The 20008-nt window shown below is 37.3% G+C and overlaps 1 pseudogene across 1 annotated transcript; it reads right to left on the reverse strand.

Annotated features, from left to right (window-relative positions):
* Positions 1-3108: 3108 nt before the first annotated feature.
* Positions 3109-4461, reverse strand: LOC143562755 (isoflavone reductase homolog; annotated as a pseudogene). The gene is made up of 4 exons (XR_013140545.1): positions 4078-4461; positions 3764-4004; positions 3444-3646; positions 3109-3354 (listed from the first exon to the last, which is right to left on the reverse strand). The product of XR_013140545.1 is annotated as an isoflavone reductase homolog (transcript).
* Between the last annotated feature and the right edge of the window lie 15547 nt (positions 4462-20008).

Below are 20008 nucleotides of genomic sequence, written 5' to 3' on the forward strand. Positions count from 1 at the left end.
TTATTCGGAATTTAACCGCCCCGTACATGCCACAAAAAAATGGTGTGGTAGAAAGGCGAAACCGGACTTTAATGGGGATGGTGCGGAGTATTCTGAAGGCGATGTAGGTACCGAATTATATGTGGGGAGAAGCGGTCCTACATTCAACTTTTTTGATCAATCGAGTGCCAACCCGAGCCTTGGTTGATCAAACTCCATATGAACGGTTCAAGAAAAAGAAACCGATTATTGAACACGTTCGGGTATTTGGGTGCATGGTGTATGCTAAAGTTGATAGTATACATCTAAATAAACTTGATGATAGGTCAAGACAGCTCGTTTATCTCGGGTCGGAGATTGGTTCAATAGCATACCTTCTCTTTGATCCGAACACAAAGAAAATTGTTGTTAGTCGGGACGTTATGTTTGACGAAAACAAAGGGTGGAATTGGGTAAAGAAAGTAGAGAATAATGACTATGAGCCGGGTATGTTTTCTAGCCCAAGCTTTGAACCTGCATCATCGGTTCAACCCGAGTCCAACGACTCAGCCGAACCAAGTCATATCGGGCCTAATTCCTCAACCCGCTCTCAAGTTCAGTCGACGAGTAATGGGTCACAGGTCCATTCGGGTGAAAATGAGGCCCAAACGGGTCTAAGACGTTCAACCCAAGTCTCGGTTTTACCAAGAAGATTATGTGTTACATATTGACTCTGACTATGACTCTATGAGTAATTGCTTCTCACAGCAAGTAGTGAACCGAGTAGCTATTTTGAGGCTAAGTCGAACCAAGAATGGGTTCGTGCTATAAATATCGAGATCGATTCGATAAATAAGAATGAAACATGGAGGTTAGTCGAACTTCCAAAGGGTGCAAAATGTATCGGGTTGAATTGGGTGTTCAAAATCAAACGAAATGCGGATGGAACGATAAACAAGTACAAAGCTCGATTGGTTTCAAAGGGTTACGTGCAACAACCCGGGATTGACTTTGATGATGTTTTCTCTCTGGTAGCCCGAATAGAGATCGTTCGGCTACTAATCGCATTGGCTGCATCTAACGGGTGGGAAATCCACCATCTTGATGTAAAAACGACATTTCTACATGGTGAATTGAAAGAAGTTGTGTTCGTTTCACAACTCGAAGGACACGAGCAAAAAGGCGAGGAGACAAAAATTTACAAGTTGTCAAAGGCCTTGTACGGGTTAAGGCAAGCTCCCCGAGCTTGGAACACAAAGCTCGATAACATCCTACGAGACATGAAGTTTCAAAAATGTTCCAAGGAACAATCGGTTTACCGAAAGACGGATGGGAAACATTTTTTGATCGTAGCTGTGTATGTGGATGATTTATTTGTGACAGGTACAAGCTCGAGTATAATTTCCGATTTCAAAAAGGGTATGGCGACCAAGTTTGAGTGTCGGATCTCAGGAAGTTAACCTACTATCTCGGAATCGAAGTATTCCAACGAGAGGACGGGATAAGAACTACACTAGAATGATATGTCAAAAGAATTCTAAAGGAGACCGGTATGCAAAATTGTAATCTGTCTGAAGTCCCGGTGGATCATGGTATGAAATACTCAAAAGCCGATAATTAAGTCGAACTCGATGCAACCGAGTATCGAAATGTAGTGGGTTGCTTATGGTATTTATTACACACTCTTCCGAATATGGCATACTCTGTGGGTATTGTTAATCGATATATGCAAAGCCCACGAGAATCTCATGGTATGGCAATACGACGCCTATTGAGATATTTGAAGAAAACGACGAGTTATGGGATCAAGTATGGGAAGAACGGTCCAAAAGACTTCTAGGTTATAGTGATAATAGTCACAACATAGATGAGGATGATGGTAGAAGTACCATGGGGCACGTGTTTTGTTACGGGCAATCTCCAATTACATGGTGATCACAAAAGCAAGCAAAAATTGCACTCTCATCGTGTGAAGCCGAGTACATGGCGGCTTCAGTAGCTGCATGTCAAGCTGTATGGCTTCGAGAGTTGTTGAGCGAGTTGACTGGAGAAGCATTGCAGAAAGTTGTGTTGAAAGTTGATAACACGTCCGTAACATCTCTTGTGAAAATCCGGTTTTTCACAACCGAACAAAGCATATAAAGTCTCACTTTCATTTTATCTGGGATTGCTACAATGACGGCGAGGTCGATGTTGAGCACATTAGCGGGAAAGAGTAACGGGCCGATATCCTAACTAAAGCACTCGCAAGAATCAAGTTCACGGAGATGCGCGAGTTACTTGGAGTTGAAGCCCTTTCTAATCCGAATCAGAAATTAGGGGGTGAATGTTTGATTAATTTCTATTCCGGGTCACAAGTCGGTGAACCAGGCCTAAGAGGTTTTAACAAGTCGGTTAAAGTCTAGAGGGTATTATAAAACATTCTTCCATATGCTTGGTGGCCAAGTTCACCTTGTTGGCCAAGTTGAGTGGTGGACACATATTATGCTAGGTGACCAAGTTGGATTGCTAGTATAAATAAATGTACAAAGTTAGTGTTAGAGACAACAACAAAACACAACAATCACCACCATCACTACTAAAGATGTTGTAATCAGTTTTTTGAGTTATATTTTCTGGTTATAATATAAGTCGGTTATTTCTAAGTTGTGCGTTAATTATCGTTTATCATTCTTAACATGCCCGAGCCAAGATCGAGCTTGAAACACTACTCACGAGCCAAGCTCGTGCGTTAGAAATAGAGGTCTACCAACCACTCCAACTCCAACTCTAATCCCGATCTTCAAAGGAGAGGGTAGGAATGCAAACCAGCCGAGGTGAGGTGAGGAGAACACTGGTAGCTTCAACCATTTCTTTCATTTATTAAATCAAACACAAAATGAATTGAGCACTTGTTGGCTCTCATAGCAAGTCTGTTGGTATAAAATAAGCTTCTCACGAATATATGAATAAGGAAAGAGCAAAATGTTTTAATGCTTATTAACTATTGATGAACTGAAAGTGCGTACATGAAAGGAAATAGATGATCTCTCAAATAGAGGATCAACAACAAACAAAATAACATAAACATGCTAAAAAACCGGGCAACTTAAACAAACGTAGCCGGTGGCTTTATTAAAATTAGTTCATATTTCATGCAGAATAATAGGAACTAGATGACATGCAAGACGCGTGTATTTAATTCTCGTGTTTACTATCGAGAACTTGAATCACCTTTCACATACATGACTTAGAGATACCGTCGCAAATACTCATCAACACTCGTGTATGAGACCTCCGGATAGAGCTCAGATCCTTCTTCACCCTTTTCATCGATTTCGAAGTTCATCGAACGACCTTCATAGTAAATGTGGTAGATACGTGCAAGCCCTGATCGAATAATATGGTCACCCGCTTCTGAAAACAGATATATAAACACAAAACGTTAAGCGAAAATTTTGTCCATTTATAGTTTGTAGCTTGATAATAAAATCCCATATACGCACCTTCAATGGAAGCAAGAAAGTCTTTAGCAGATATGTGCATTTTCTCGAACGTTTGATTCGTAAGCTTCTCCCATTTCTCAATCAGTTGATTGTGTGTAAGAATGTTGTTTGGTGGCCGGAGATACAACGTCTTGTTCAACATGCGAGGATCATCTGTGTCTTGACTGTGTATGTTGCAACATCGTCTTCGTCCATGAAAGCAACTACACAAGTTTTAAATAAGTTAAGAACAAGTAACAATATAAGGAAGACTTATATTATGTGGGTGCGTTCGTTTCAGAACCAACATATGGAATTTAATGTTATAATTAACATTGTACCCTTTTGATTCCCATCGCCAAAAATACACATTCGGTCCCTTGGTGGCACGAGGGAGCCCGGTTGGGAAAGGTTGCCAACAAAATACCCCCCTAAGCAGTTTGCGGAAATGTAAGTATATGGAATTTTAGCGTCTTCAATGGCTTTTCGTATAACCATCTTGTCTGTAAACGTCTCTTTTCCGTATTCAAGTGTGTGTTCCATTCGTGAAGGGTCGAGCCCAAACTCTGAAGGCACGAACCGCTGTTTCAAGAAACCAATTACGTAAATATTTATTTTGGACCTATAAAGTTGCAAGTCATGACTTGTTACATACCTTGATGTTTCCAACTTCTTTGATGGCATCAACAAGCTTAAGTTGAAAACCCCAGACATGGTGCATATCACCACATCAACTTGCTTAACCGCATCCACGAGACTCTGGTGATCAGAAAACGAACCCTCTACCAACCGGGCACCTTGTTCCTTAAACGACAACAACATTTGTAGCTTTTCAATTTCGAAACCAATCTCTCGACGCATAAGGACATAGGTCGGGTGGCCTTGAGCGAGACTGGCCTTGACGATCCTCTTGCCAATGTAGCCCGTACCACCCACAACAAGGATCTTGCTCTTCGACATCTTCATGGTTTGTTTTTTTATGTAGAAGTTAATAAAGTGTACGTGATTAGTTGGTTCTGAGTAGCACAAGTTTATGGGTATATATATATATATATATATATATATATGCGGAGGAGACACCTAACATGGTGATATTATACTTCTTAATTAATAGCGTGACTCTCGTGTAGAGAAAAAAAGCAACATGAACTGAAATAATTGTTTTTTAGGATGTTATACTTTATTAGTTATATTATTAAAACACATGACACTTTATCATAAATAAATTGTTAAATAGTTTTGTCTCGAAAAGAATTCGCCAGTATATATGTGTAAAGTGATTCTAAAGTTACAGCTTTTAAATCAATCAATCATATACAAAAACAATAATTAAGAACTAGTTTGGCACAGTAACTGTTTCAGTCATAACACCGGTGGCTTACTGTTTTAGTCGAAAAATTGTATATATATTGTTTGGTTGCTAAACCGGTCACTAAAACAAAATTTTGGTCACGCAAAACGGTCAAAAAATATCCACCAGTCACAAAGCGATCCAAAATTGATTTTGCCATAGACATTTTTGTCTAAACAAGTATTAGTGTCTAAAACTAACCCGTTATTCCTTCAAAATGGTTGAACTGAATATGACGTATTAGAAATTGAAAATCAGAAGCCATTTGATACTACATATCAATTCGAGTACAATCTCTTACATGATATATAAGGACTTATTTTCATCAAAATGATAGAATTTGCATGGACTATTGAAGACTAAAGATAGGTTTCTAGTTATGGCATCTACAACACACTTCGGAGAGCGAGTAATAGTTCCGTATAAGGTCCCTTACAAGATCTTTGAGATTAGTTTCCAGTCCGGTCTCAACACTTCCCTTAAGATATGGCAGAATTTGTGCACTAAAAACCAGTTTTTTTCCTATACGCTTAATAATGAATAACATCTGTAATTCGATTTGTTTCGAGAATATTAAGAAATGATTTTCAATATAGTAATAACTTGGTGTCTTATAGTAATAACTTGGTGTCTGCATGCTAAATAGTTATCTCCATTTAGCATAATAGAAGGATAAGACATACCATGAAAAGGTTTGATGAGGTATATAATTTAGTGTAAATAAAAGTGTACTTATAAAGACCAATATATAGTAAGACAAAAATACCCCGGCTCATAACTACCAATATACTATGTCCAACAACTACAATTACGTTTGTTTGTAGTGAGTAGAACATACCTTTTCCAAAATCCACCTATTCGTTCCTTTTAATCTCTCAATAAGCCTGAAGGAGTATGTGCCATTCCTATTATTTTTTTTATTTGTCATGTTTGTGTAACCTTAGTGTTAACCCAGCTTTTCTCCAATCATTCAACTAAAATCAACCTCACTCCTAGGATTACCCCCGGTATGATCATCTCCTCATTCTTCGTCATTCTTAATCATTTTCTATTTTTCGTTTTTATTTAATACATTTTATAAATATAATATTTAAACATTAATAATATATTAAAACTTAAACATTAAAAATAATATTATGAACTAAAGTAAAACTTATAAATAAAACAGAAAATATTTTAAGACTTAAAAATATCTAGTCTTTTTTTGTCAGAAGAAGGTGGTAGTGACCATATATGTTCGATCAAGTCCAAACATAGCGCGTCATGCATATTTTCATTTCCCAAGCCAATCTATTATACTCTCCTTGCGTTTCTTCGACCGTTTGATATAAGATGTTATTTTCATCCTCGTTGTACTCATGACATATCACGCAATCATCGTCTTCAATAATCATGTTATGCAAAATACATATTGCATACATCTTCCATTTAACTTTTGTGGTGACCATGCTCGTGCCGGGTAGGCCACTACGTGCCACTTACTTTTTTTTGTCATCAAAGCATCTTTCAATATCCTTTCTTTGCCGGTCTAGAGCCCCCTTATATTTCTTTAATTTTTCATCTTGTGGGCACGTGAAGGATTCCACAAACAATGACCACAACAGGTATATTCTGTCACCAAGATAATAGTCGTGCTTATATTCGATTGCCAAAACTTGAAAACTTGACTTCAACATCGTACTTTATATTATTGAGAAACCCCCACTGATTAAGGACCGTTAAATTATTATTTGTACTGGTAACACTAAAGTAGGCATGTCAAATCCATAAATCTTGTGAAGCGACTGCTTGTAAAGATATAGTAGGATGAATGATCACCTCGCATCTATTGATTGCGCCAAGCATTGGGACAGTTTGCCCGCTCCAATGCATACGGCCAATGCTACCAACATTCCAGGAAACCCATGTTTTGTTTCATGTTATTCATATAATTTTTAAATATTGCTTAAAGTATGGCTACGTAAATATTTGTTGCTATATAACTTAATAATATTTTTGGTAAATTTATAAACACTATCGCATACTGCTCTTTCGGACATGTGAATATACTCATCCAAAGCATCATGAGCCATGTCTTTGCCATATGCCGGATTGTTGCAGTGCACTTTTGTAGATGACTAAAACCTCTTAACCCTATCACATCTGGACGTAACTCAAACCACGAATCTGTTCTCAATATATCTTCGACTATTCTGACAAATAATCATTTACCGATTGGGAAACGCCTCCTAAGGTGTTCGCTTGTGAAAATTGCTTTATCGACAAAGTAGACGGTTACCAAACGCTCGTGTGCGCCTTTTCAATCCCGGTTCAACCGAGCTTTATTGTGAGCGAACATGGTGTTTGATCATTGTCGAATAAGATATAGACTGTAAGCTCCATTGTATAAAGAGAAAAATCTGAATCGTCAGACGAAGATGATGAATTCATGTTAAATTTTTGGTTGAAATGGTTTAAGATTAATGGTTTGCATATATGTGTGTATTTATAATAAATAAATATTTTTATTGAAAAGAGTCGTTAGGCTCATTCCCAACGGTCACCAACTCCAACAGTTGAAAAAGAGGCCAAATGATCGGCATAAGCACGGTCATTAATTCTTGTTTGGGGGGGAGGTGTTCAAATTGGGTCATTTTGGGACGTGGCATGTCAGCTAGGATCAGTGGGTGACGGTCGCTGACCCATATCGATGGGTCTAAGAAATAAAATACACACAACTAGTTTCACATTTAAACTTGTTCGCTAACAAAATATATTTTTGTATTGCACTAACATGTACCTTCAAAGTTCAAAGAATAAACTATTAAAATCATCCCCTGTTATTTGGTCATTTTCGTCATCTCTCTTCATAAAGTCTTTTTATTAGCATTTTCGTCAACATAGTTTTGTTTTCTTATCATTTCAGTCAAATTCATTAATAGAGATAGTTCTGCCCGGTTAACTGTAGTATATTTATGTCTTTTCAAGTGTTTTAAGTTTTTCATACTATATTTTATTTTTATACTTCTATTTTTTACACACACCCCAAAACCATCATCACCTGTCTCTGGACAAACACCGGTGACCGTCCATCTTTCGTAGTCGGATTATTCACCAATTTAGCCATCTCCCATATGAAACCCTAACCCTAACTGCCGAAGCATCACTCACAAAACACCACCTTCCGGAGCAACCTTATTATTCTCCTCTAAAACCTAGCTACCATCGCCCTCCTCACTAATCTCGCCTTTTTTGCTTCAAAAGCCTAACCAAATCGTTAACTTTCACAACCAAAAATAAAACCATGATGACAGAATTGCTTAAAAAAATTCTTTCTTGACAGAATTAACAAAGTTACCACATCTTAGGGACGATATTGGCAGTTTACTCTATGAATTTATGATGTGATTAATTTTTATTAATGGCATTATAGTAATTTTAAGTTAACTTAACATAAATAATTAATGAAGTTAGTGAACTAGAGTGAAGTGAAATGAAAAGAAAATGAAATAACGATGACGGGAACCCTTAAAGAATACTTTTTAGACATAAATGACAAAAGTGATCAAACCACATAAACGATTCTGAAAGTTTACTCTAAAGACAACATGTGTATAATGAAAAAGTTGTAGGTTATCATTGAGACTAGTAGTGATTTCTAACAACTCTTTCTAGTAAATAAGTATTTTTTTAGATAAAAAGAAAAAGAAGAAAACTCACCTAGTTGATATCAATTTATTTAAAGACAACATATTATGTTGAATCAACTAAACGAACCATCTCAGTTTGGAAGAAAAAAATTAAACGAATCATCTGCCAATGATGTCCAATCTAACTGGTCGGGGGTGAGAAGATTTACCCATTTATGTGGAGTTCCTGCCCAAAAGGTCTCAAGTTCTTTTTCTGGCTTTCAAGTTCTTTTTCTGGTTCATGTGCCTTTTGGAGTACCTTCGAAAATAGCTGCACTTGGTTCGAACAATCTAATTTGTTTCAAATAAATGTTTTTAGTAAGACGTGGTTCATTTGTGTGTGGTGCACCAATGAAACAATCCATAATGGCCTAAGTTTGGTGACATCTTCTTAAGATCATGTGCAGTGGGGCGCTGCCTATCCCAATGTGCCTCCAAAGCGCCATGAAAACCGCCCCTGGGGCGCTTTGGAGGGGATGAGTGCTTCCCCCAAAGCGCCCGAAAGGAAGGGAAGAGCTAGAAGATGATTGGTGGGCTTGTTTTTTTGTTTTTTTTTTGTTTGATGAAAGATAATAATAAAATAATAATAACGCATTGATTTGAAGGTACTCCATCTACTACACCATTTTAGCCAAAAAGCTTTTATGGTGACATAACGTCACATGATGCAAAAATGCCTCATAATGGCTCTATCCACTAAACATGATCTAATTAGGAGTGTTTTTCAGGTCTTACTTTCAAGTTTCAAGTTTTACTAGTCAAGTTCATTGTCAAAATGCTTTACCTGAGGTCCTGTAAGGCTATGCGTGGTGGAGGGGATACAAATGGGGGCGAATTGTGACACGTGACGCCCAGTCAGCAAAGGGTGGGAATTTGTTTTTGGGGTGTAATGGTGTAGGGGCTACAAATTGGGTACACAATATCTTTTTTTATTATTTTCTTTTTATAATTAAACTAATCAAATAAAAACCAATTTATTTAAATAATTAAATAAAAGTTTCAATCAATCAATCATGCCCAGTAAAATCCCACCGACAGCAAAGCTATAAGTAGGGTCTGGGGAGGGTGGGATGTAGGCACACCGTACCTCTATCCAAAGGAATAAAGAGGTGGCTTCCAGAGAGACCCTCGGCTCTAAGTACATGTGTATGAAGCAAAATAAAGGAAATCAAAGTTTAACAGTTATATAAAAACTACTACTAATTATAATAATATTAATAATAAGATCACAGTTTAACAGCTATATAAAAGCTAATAATAATTATAATAATAATAATAATATATGTAAGGGAAATACCATTATGGTATGTGACCTAAATAAGTTAAGTCTAAGCCCTAAGGTATTCAATTCTCTCTAAAAATCCTTAACTTTAATTCTACTTCTCCACGAATTCCTATCCTCAACCATGTCCTCGGAGAGGTTTAGGTCTATCAAATCATGCCTAATCCTCTCATCCCAAGTCAATTTCGGTCGTCCTCTACCCCTCCTCCCCTCTATAGTAATGTTTTCTACGGATCTAACAGGATTCGTCGTCTGTCTTCTCTTTACATGTCCAAACCATCTCAATCTCCACTCTCTTATCTTGTCTGCTATGTTCGCCACCCCTAATCTCTCGCGAAACACAACGTTTCTTATTCGGTCTAGCCTTGTGTGCCCACACATCCAACGTAGCATTCTCATTTCTGCTACCTCCATCTTCCGCACTTGTGCCTTCTTGATGGCCCAACAATCTGTTCCATATAGCATTGCAGGTCTAACTGCCACCCTATAGAATTTTCCCTTTAGTTTAATCAGTAAACTCTTGTCGCACAATTTACCTGTGGCTGCTTTCCATCTACACCATCCTACCTGAACTCGGTGGGTCACATCACTGTCTAATTCCCCATCGCTCTGTACAAATGATCCTAAATACTTGAACTTCGTTACCTGCGGGACCCCTGCCCTTCAATTGTGATATGTGCGTCTTCATTGTCGTTTATCCCACCAAAATCACAGTGGAGGTACTCCGTCTTAGATCGGCTAATCTTTAAACCTTTTGTCTCTAAGGTTGTTCGCCACTCCTCAAGCCTCATGTTTAGATCTTGTTTTTTCTCAGCAAGTAACACAATATCGTCTGCGAACATCATGCACCACGGGAGAGTCCCCTGAATCGACTTTGACAACTCATCCAAGACTACTGCAAAAAGAAATAGGCTCAACGCTGACCCCTGGTGAAGACCTACCTCTACAGGAAAGAAATCAGTATCCCCCACTGGCGCACGGACACTTGTTTCACTCCTGGTATACATATCCATAATTATCTCTATGTATTTCCTGGGCACTCTTCTACCCTCCAAGCACTCCCAGAGCACCTGTCGTGGCACACTGTCGTAGGCCTTTTCTAGGTCAATAAACACCATATGTAGATCACGCTTCTTCTCCCTATACTTTTCCATTAATCTTCTTATAAGGTGTATTGCCTCTGTGGTGGAACGCCCCGGCATGAAGCCAAATTGGTTGACCGTAACCTGAGTTTCTCGTCTAAGTCTAACCTCAATCACTCTTTCCCATAGCTTCATAGTATGACTTAGTAGTTTGATTCCTCGGTAGTTACCACAACATTGGGCGTCTCCTTTGTTCTTATAGATAGGAACTACAACGCTGCTCCTCCACTGGTCTGGCATCTTACCTGATTTGAGAATACTATTGAACAGAGTAGTTAACCACATGACTCCTTCCTCCCCCAGACACTTCCACACCTCGATGGGTATGTTGTCTGGGCCAACCGCCTTAGACCTTCCCATCCTCCTAAGTGCATCCTTCACCTCTTCTCGTGTGATCCGTCGGCAGTAGCAGTTATTCGATTGTTGTCGTTGAAAGTTTGTGTTGTCATGTTCTTCTTGGTAAGCTTTCCCATTGTTAAAAAGATTGTGGAAGTAGGTTTGCCATCTTAGCTTTATGTCCTGCTCCTTGACCAGTACATGCCCATCTGTATCCTTTATGAACTTCACCGGTCCTAGATCTTGCCTTCTACGCTCCCTGGCTTTGGCAATCTTAAACATAGCATGTTCCCCCTCTTTTGTTTCTAGACTTTCATACATCCGTTTAAAGGCCGCCTTCTTTGCTTCCGCCACTGCCTTCTTCGCCTCTATCTTGGCCGTTTTGTATTTGTCCCTCAATTCCACTCGCTCCTCCTCATTCGTGCACCTCATTAGCTCCCTAAAACATCCTTGTTTGTCCCTTATCTTGTCTTGCACTGCGTCATTCCACCACCAAGACTCCTTATGCCCACTTGTCTTTCCTGTTGTGACCCCGAGAGTCTCCTTTGCTACTTGGATGATCTTTGTCTCCATAGCTTCCCATATATGAGTTGAGTCCCCATTTAGTCGAGCCCGCGTATGCAGTATGAGTTTATCCTTAAACAGTAGGAGATTTTCGTCCTTCAAATTTCCCCATCGAATTCTCGGTGTACCTTTCTTCTCTCGAACAGTCAGCTTATTTCTGAAGGCTATATCTGTCACTAGTAGTCGATGTTGAGTCACAACTGCCTCCCCAGGTATGACTTTGCAGTCCTTCCACCAACGTCGGTCTCCTTGCCTCATCAAAAGGTAGTCAATTTGCGTGTCGCGTCCGCCACTGCTAAAAGTGATTAAATGAGAATCTTGTTTCCTAAAATAAGAATTTATAATACCTAGGTCATGTGCCACCGCAAACTCTAGAAGATCTGTTCCGGTCTCATTCCTATCACCAAAACCGAAACCCCCATGTACGGCTTGAAAACCATCGTTAGCCTTACCAATGTGTCCATTAAAATCACCTCCTATGCAAATCCTCTCCCCCTAGGTATGCCCCCTACCACTGCGTCTAGGCAATCCCAAAATTCTCTCTTTTCCTGATCCCCTAGGCCTACATGAGGCGCGTAGTCGGAGACTACTGCCACTACTTCCTCTCCTAGTACTAATTTCAACACCATAATCCTGTCATTATGTCTTATCACCTCCACCACACTAATGTGTATTTCCTTAGCCACTAGAAACCCCACTCCATTTCTAGCTCCATCAGACCCCGAGTACCACAACTTATACCCATTACACTCAGCCCCTCTATGTCCTTTCCACTTAGTCTCCTGGAGGCATGCTATCTGAACCCTACGTCTTTTAAGCACATCTACCAATTCTAGCAACTTACCATTTAATGTTCCTACATTCCAAGAAGCCAAACGCAATATACGCTCCCTATCTTTACTCTTTCGTACACCCCTCGTTTCAGGACATGGTCTCAAGTAATAGTCATGGTTCCTACGCTCTATGGTTGCAACTAATCACACAAACACAAGCAATAGAATACCAATCAATAATAATAATAATAATAGTAACAGAAACTAATAATAATAATAATAATAATAATAATAATAATAATAATAATAATAATAATAATAATAATAATAATAATAATAATAGTGTGTAGCAATAACAATAATAGTCAAGGGATCTTAAAATGAAAATAAACTCCAAAGATCCGGATCACGTATGTTCTAATGATAATAATAATAATAATACTAATAATAATAATAATAATAATAATAATAGTGAGAAAGGAACGAGTATACCGTGAAGATGATGAAGGCAGATACAGCTCAACGGTAGCCAGGTTACAAGAAGCTCACTCTTTTGCTTTGGGACCCCCAACGGCAGCAAAAATAATAATAATTGCGCACACAAAAATAATAATAATAATAATAATAATACCAACAATGATAATGATAATAATAATAATAATAATAATAATAATAATAATACCCACAATAATAATAATAATAATAATAATGCTACAAGTTACAGATCTGGTTTATTCAATATTAACAAAAAAACGAAAATTAATAAAAAAATCTTAATTAAACAGATTTTCAAAGAAAACAATAAAAGAATAAATTAAAAGATCAATAATAAAACTGTTTAAAAAAATCTAAAATTGGCTGCAAAATGGGTGTATGTACACTGTACAGTATGTGAAATTTTGTCTACAATCAAAGTGGTTTTAGGGGGAAAACGAAAATCAGACCTTTCTGATATGGAGGAGCACAACGGTGGAGAAGAGTGACGGTGGTGGAGCACGGTGGTGGAGGAGAGTGACGGTGGTGGAGCACGGCGACGGAGGATGGTGGTAAAGGAGAGTGACGGGTGGTGGAGCACGTCGGCGACGGAGGATGACGGTGGAGGCGGATCTTGTAGCAGATCGCTTGAAAGTCAATGTCCACACAGATCTTGTAGCAGATCGCTTAAAAGTTTGTTAAAATTAAAAAATAAATACAAAAAAAATACATAAAACTAAAAAAAACACACCATATAAAAATAATTATAATAAAAAAAACACACCACAACAAAATACATATAAAAATACAAATAAAAAACTAATCTATTCGTCTTCATCTTCGTCTTCGTCCTCCTCCTCGTCTTCGTCCTCCTCTTCGTCCTCAACAGGACGATTATCCCACACGTGTTGAACCAAATCCGCCTTCAGTTGGTTATGTATATCACTTGATGTGAAGTGGTGAATGTTATACGTTCGTTGGTCTTGGGTTGGCTGGAACGCTTTCTGGTATATAGTGTTGACATATTGTGTTTCCCTCGTATTCTAAAATCATATTATGCAATATGATACACGTATACATGGCATCGCTCATTTTTGCCAACGTCCATACACGACATGGGTTTTCACATAATGCCAACGTTTTTTTAGAACCCTGAAACACCTCTCGATATCCTTTCTCGCAGACTCTTGCTTCTTTTTTCTTCGATCGGGTCTTGAAACGTCTTGACGATGATCGAGTACTCTGGATATATCACATCTCCCAAATAGTATCCGTGACGATAAAAGGTATCGTTGGCATAAAACGGTAAGACCGGTATGCTACGATAAAAGGTATCGTTGAGAACGTTTATGTCGTTGTTGGACCCGACTGAGCCGAAGTAGGCTGACCAAATCCATAGGTCGTGTGAACAAATGGCTTGAATACTAGCCGTTGGCACTCCATGGTCACCACGAGTGTATTGACCTCGCCATGCGGTTGGACAGTTGGCCCACTCCCAATGCATGCAATCTATACTCCAGATCATGCCTGGAAAAGAATGTTTGCTTTCGTGTACATCGTATATGCGAGTCAGGTCGTTTGAAGTTGGTATCCTTAGATAACGACGAGAGTATAATTGTATTATTCCTATACAAATAAATTATTAAAAAATATTTATATTAAAAACAATAATTAATACAAACAATTTAATTTTTACCGATGCAAAAATCTCCAATGAATCTCACGTCGTTTTCTCAGCCATCTTTAAATACTCGTCGTTGATGTCGGTTGTGTTGCCGTATGCGAGGATGCATAGAGCCGAAGTACACTTTTGGATGGCGGAGAATCATAAATATCCTCTTGCGTCGGGTTTCTGTTGAAAATACTCATACTCTTGCTCCGTATCTCCAACGATGCGCAAAAATAAACGCTTGGACATCCGAAAACGACGTCGAAACTTAGCGTCGTTATATGTAGGTGTGTCGTTGAAGTAGTCCTTCATCAAACGATCATTCGCTTGCTTACGATCCCGAAGGATATATGACCGTCTACGTGGTGGCGTATAGCTAGTAGAGCCGGACACCATGTTATTCGCGACGACCCGAACCGCTTCCGTGACCTCTAAATGCTCTTCCGCCACTCGTTGATGAATCTGATGAATTCTTCGACTCTCGTTGATTAATTGATCCCAAATTTCGGCAGAATTCGTGGAATCCGAGAAACTCATTGAGTTTGAAGAAGTATGAGATGATAAAAATTATTGGAATTTTTATGTTTGAATTTGTGTATGATATGGTGAAAATGGTTTAATTGGTTTGATATTTATATTAAGTTTTTAATTAATTTTTTTTAATTTAGCCGTTATCAACGGTAACATTAATATTATATTATTATTTTCTTCACATATCCGGCGACAATAACATACCGTCCCCATCCCATTTCGCCCACATATCGCCGGGATGTGTGATTGGTGGGGGGGGGGGGGGGTGTTGTGTGGTGTGGTGTGTGAGGTGTGGGTGGGGGTGGGGGTGGGGGGTTTCTCCTCTTTATCGCCCCTTCTTGCCTCAATTATAACCCCCTTACACATTGCCTAAAGGGAATGCTTTAGTAAACCCAAGTGTAGCGCCGTCCTTGTATCCACATAGGCTACCTTATAGTCAATCGAAGCAGCCTGAAGCCGAATAATTTAATGTAAATATACGAGTATAACAAACCTATAAAAAACAATATAAAAGACAAAATTACCCAGGCTCATAATTACCAATATAATATGTTTACCAACCACATATTACACTTTTTAGTGGTGAGTAATAATACATACATATCTTTTTTATATCCCACGTACCTGCTAATCCTTTTAATCATTCAATATATTTAGCTTTATGCTTTTTGAACCATTAAGAAATATAATGTGCTGAATTAATAATTTTCACGTTTAAACTCCTCCATTCAAAAAAAATTATTTATTATTTTGCACTATTGTAACTTTAAAGTTTAAACTTAGGCTAGGTATAAAGTATCATTTTTTATGAAGAGTAAGAAGAATTTTAGTATATTAATCTATGATTTTAAGGGTTAAGATAAGTTTGAGATAAAATAAAAATTAGGGGAAATACACAAAAGTAATAGCAAAAGTTTGTTTATTTTCTCTCTTTATATGTAAAGCACTCCAATTGCTTCATCTATCATTCATTTGTTTTGAATACTAATCGATTTTAGTCCTATTTCTCATTTTTATAAAGATGTGTATACGAGTTTTTCGAGTGACACCAATTTTTTTCAGACATTGACTACATTAGTTTTTTTAGATAGACGACTTCCTTTTTTGTGTTTAGGTCACCGCACTCTTCAATATGGAGAGCTCGTTGCTTCACTCTTGCGCACCAGACAATGTTGTTTAAACCAGGCACACGCTGGCTTCAGAATTTGGCTTTGGGCGTTCCTCCAAGAAACCATATCGACAGTTGTCACTTGACAGTTGTTGTATAAGCACAAGAGAAGAACTCTCTGGCGTAACACAATATGAGACGAAAACTCGTGTGGGCCTGGGATCCGAACTGATAACCTCGCAAGGCCTAGCTCAAATCTTTCATTGTCAATATCCACCCAAAGTGACACAACTGATTATCGAACTTGGTTCTCCAATGGAGAACCCAAACCTTCATACCATTAAACCTAAATTAAATATTTTATTGCCAATTTTCATCCAAAGTTTTTTTTTCTTTTCTAAAAGGCCCCTTACAAAAAATAATAAGTGAAAAAAGAAAAATTAAAACTCCACAAACTTAAAAAGAAGCCCCTTACAAGTTACATCTAAGCCCACGCCTTAATAAAACATTCCATGCAGCTTTGATATAAAAAGGAACCCATAAAACAACAGCTCAATCTATGTAGTACTTTAAAACAACCAATAAATTGTTCTTGTTTTCTTTTTTTTTTTTAAATACGTATTAGATGAGGCCGACTAATTCAGAACTCGGAAGTTGACTTGAACGTACACCATTGACTGATCGAACAAAAACCACATGGGCAGCGCAAGATCATAAATCATAATCGGTTGATCGAGGGCAATTTCTTCGAAATAACAGGGTATCGTTTGATACTTGTTTATTGAGACATTAATTTGTGATTGTTCATTGACTCATTGTTGATTATTCACTAGTGAGTATCTTTAAAGACTTATATTGCATATTGCGGTTCGGCCTGGTTAGACTACCCCTTCACTAGAAGATCAAGAACCTGGTAACTACTACTTTTGGGTGGAGCACCAATCTTTCGGAGATCCAAGAAACAATTAGTTGTGTCCTGATCATGTCGGAGTGGAGTACCAAACAATGGCAACCACGGTTAGTAAAATTTCATGGATGATATGGCTTTTAAGAAAAGATGTCTCACAGGATGAAAAGATACAGATGTTTTGTGACAACCAAGTCGCAAGACATATTACCAACAATCCCGTTTTTCCATGAATGCATTGGCGAACCTACCTTTTGGTGTCCCTATGAACAAAAAAGTTTTAGTAATAAGTATATATGTGCTAAAATCCTGACCGTCCACTGTGAAATTTTGACACCATCCCTTATGGAATTTTGAGAAGAACAGAAAGACTCCTATGTAATTTCAAGAATAATCCTATGAAATTTTGAGGTTGGTCATAGTTAAATTTTTTTTACATATTTACACTTATAGTTGTATAAAAGAGCCACGAATAATTTATCAAGTTAAATTTGAGTTTAATAAAACGATATTTAATTCAAATTTAAGCCCAAATATCTAATCAATCTATACGAATTTTTAATCCTAAGTCTCAAACTCTTAACCAAATCTACATTCAACCTAATTAAAAAAAAGTTATAATGACATAAGTAATAAGTTATGTGAGTTCAACATTTCAGTGTCTTTAATTTTAAATGAAAATCTTTCGGCTTTCTATATAAACTGTTTTGCTCACCGATTCATTTGCGTTGGTATATCGTTTGTTGAAGTTAGCTCTAATACTACCCGTCGCAACATCATTTCTAATTAAGTTTCTTGTACTTTTTTTGTTATATGATATTTTGTTTGCTTATCTTTTTTTCTATATGACATGACATGACCGGAACGCCAGACATGGACCAAAAATAAATTATATACCAATTTCCCAATCTGAATGATTGAGCCTAACCGAAATAAATTATACATCAATAGTCAACTTCTTACCGACCAACAAATTTCCGACCCCTGTGAGAAAATTTTATAGATCCGTCACTACATGAATGAACGAAACACGTCAAAATAGATTGTTACTTCGTTCATGAAAGGGTCAAGTCACAAGAGATATAGCCATTGAGTGTTCACACCAAGTCTCAAATTACTGACTTATTCACAAAGGCCATAGGAGCTCAACAATTTCTCCTGTTACTTGACAAGTTGAGTGTTCAAAACATTCGTAATTCAACTTGAGGGGGGAGTAATGAAGTACGTAATATGCTCTCATATATATTTGACCATATAATTTCCCTTTTTAGCTTCCTTAATGTTAGGCTTGATTCTTTTAAACTGGATAGCTATCGAACATATCTCTGGACTCCGAATATCAATAGTTTTAACTTTTATGTTGATCTGTGTTGTCTGAAGTCATTATCACAAAAGGCACGTCTCATTTGCATTCAAATTTGCAATTCAAAAACAAGAGTGCCATTAACTTTGTTGACTTTTTATATGCATATACTATGCATAGTCATAATGCCCTAACCCTAACTCCAGGCATTTTAAATCATGTGACGTCAGGTTAGCATTTTAACATTTTACAGAAAAAGGATGTAATTGTAACTCTCCTCCAAACTCTAGAACAATTATAACCCAATTATTTATTGCTATTTCATTTAATTTAAATTAAGCATTTTTGTTTTCCCTATTTTAGTTTTTATATTACCACTTAATAGTTATCATAAAATTTTATTTAGTGAGTTTGTTAGCACATGGGTCATAGAATTTATTTGAGGCTTGAGATGTTTTTGTTAGACCATGTTCACATGCATCAATATTGAGTATTAGCCCAACACTTAGCCCATGAGTATTAAGGGTATGTTTGGCAGGAAGCTTTTAGGAGCTTTTATGAGCTTCAAGCTTCAAGTTTTTAATAAAAAGCTCATACTCAATTAAGGGTATATTTTAGGAGCTTCAACCTTCAAGATTTTAAGAAAAAACTAATACTCAATTAAAAAGCCTTGTTTGGTTCAAGGAGCTTGAAACTTTTATATCAGGAGAAAAAGCTTAAAGCTTCTACTAGTAGCATTTAGAAAGAGCTACAAGCTTTTAGTATTTTAATTTACGTAAATAACATTCTAAAATAAATACATTTACTATTATTGTTTTTTAATTATGCCCATTTTATTAAAAGCTCCAGCTACTCTGTCAAACATCTAAATATATCTAAAAAGCTACAGCTACCAGCTACAACTTCCAGCCACCAGCTTCCATGTAACATCCTAAATATTATAATGTTAAATAAAGAAAGTTGTGCTAGTTATCGTGTGTTAATTTTTAATTAGTATTAAATAAAGAAAGAAAGATGGACTTGGATTAATTAAGATGTTATAATGGGTGGTATGGGTCTTAGGTCTATGGGCTTTGAGGAGTATAAATATCTCCTTAAACCACCCTAAAACCCTAAATCCTCATTCCATCTTTCCATAATCTCTACACACACTCAAACACACACATACATCTTACTATAAACGGCCAAGAGAAAGAAGAAGATTCGAGATCAAACAAGCGTATTTATTAATAGATCTTCCTTATACAAGATAGATTCAAGGTTTTAAAGTTCATAGGCAAGCTAACCGAGACCAAACGAACACGTAAAGGTATGTTCTTGATCTTAAAGATTTCATTTTCATTAACGGTTGGTCTTGAAACTTGAAACTCAACAAACTTATAACTATGAACGGCTCATTCAAAAGAAACCCTAGATCTAGTTTGAACATTTAACGCCTAAAGGTTCAAACTTTATGACCTTTCGGGCCAAGTATAAGC

The sequence above is a fragment of the Bidens hawaiensis genome, unplaced genomic scaffold (assembly GCF_021521415.1).
Source record: "Bidens hawaiensis isolate Kalapana, Puna unplaced genomic scaffold, B.hawaiensis_p1.1 tig00001179_1, whole genome shotgun sequence".
NCBI lineage: Eukaryota > Viridiplantae > Streptophyta > Magnoliopsida > Asterales > Asteraceae > Bidens > Bidens hawaiensis.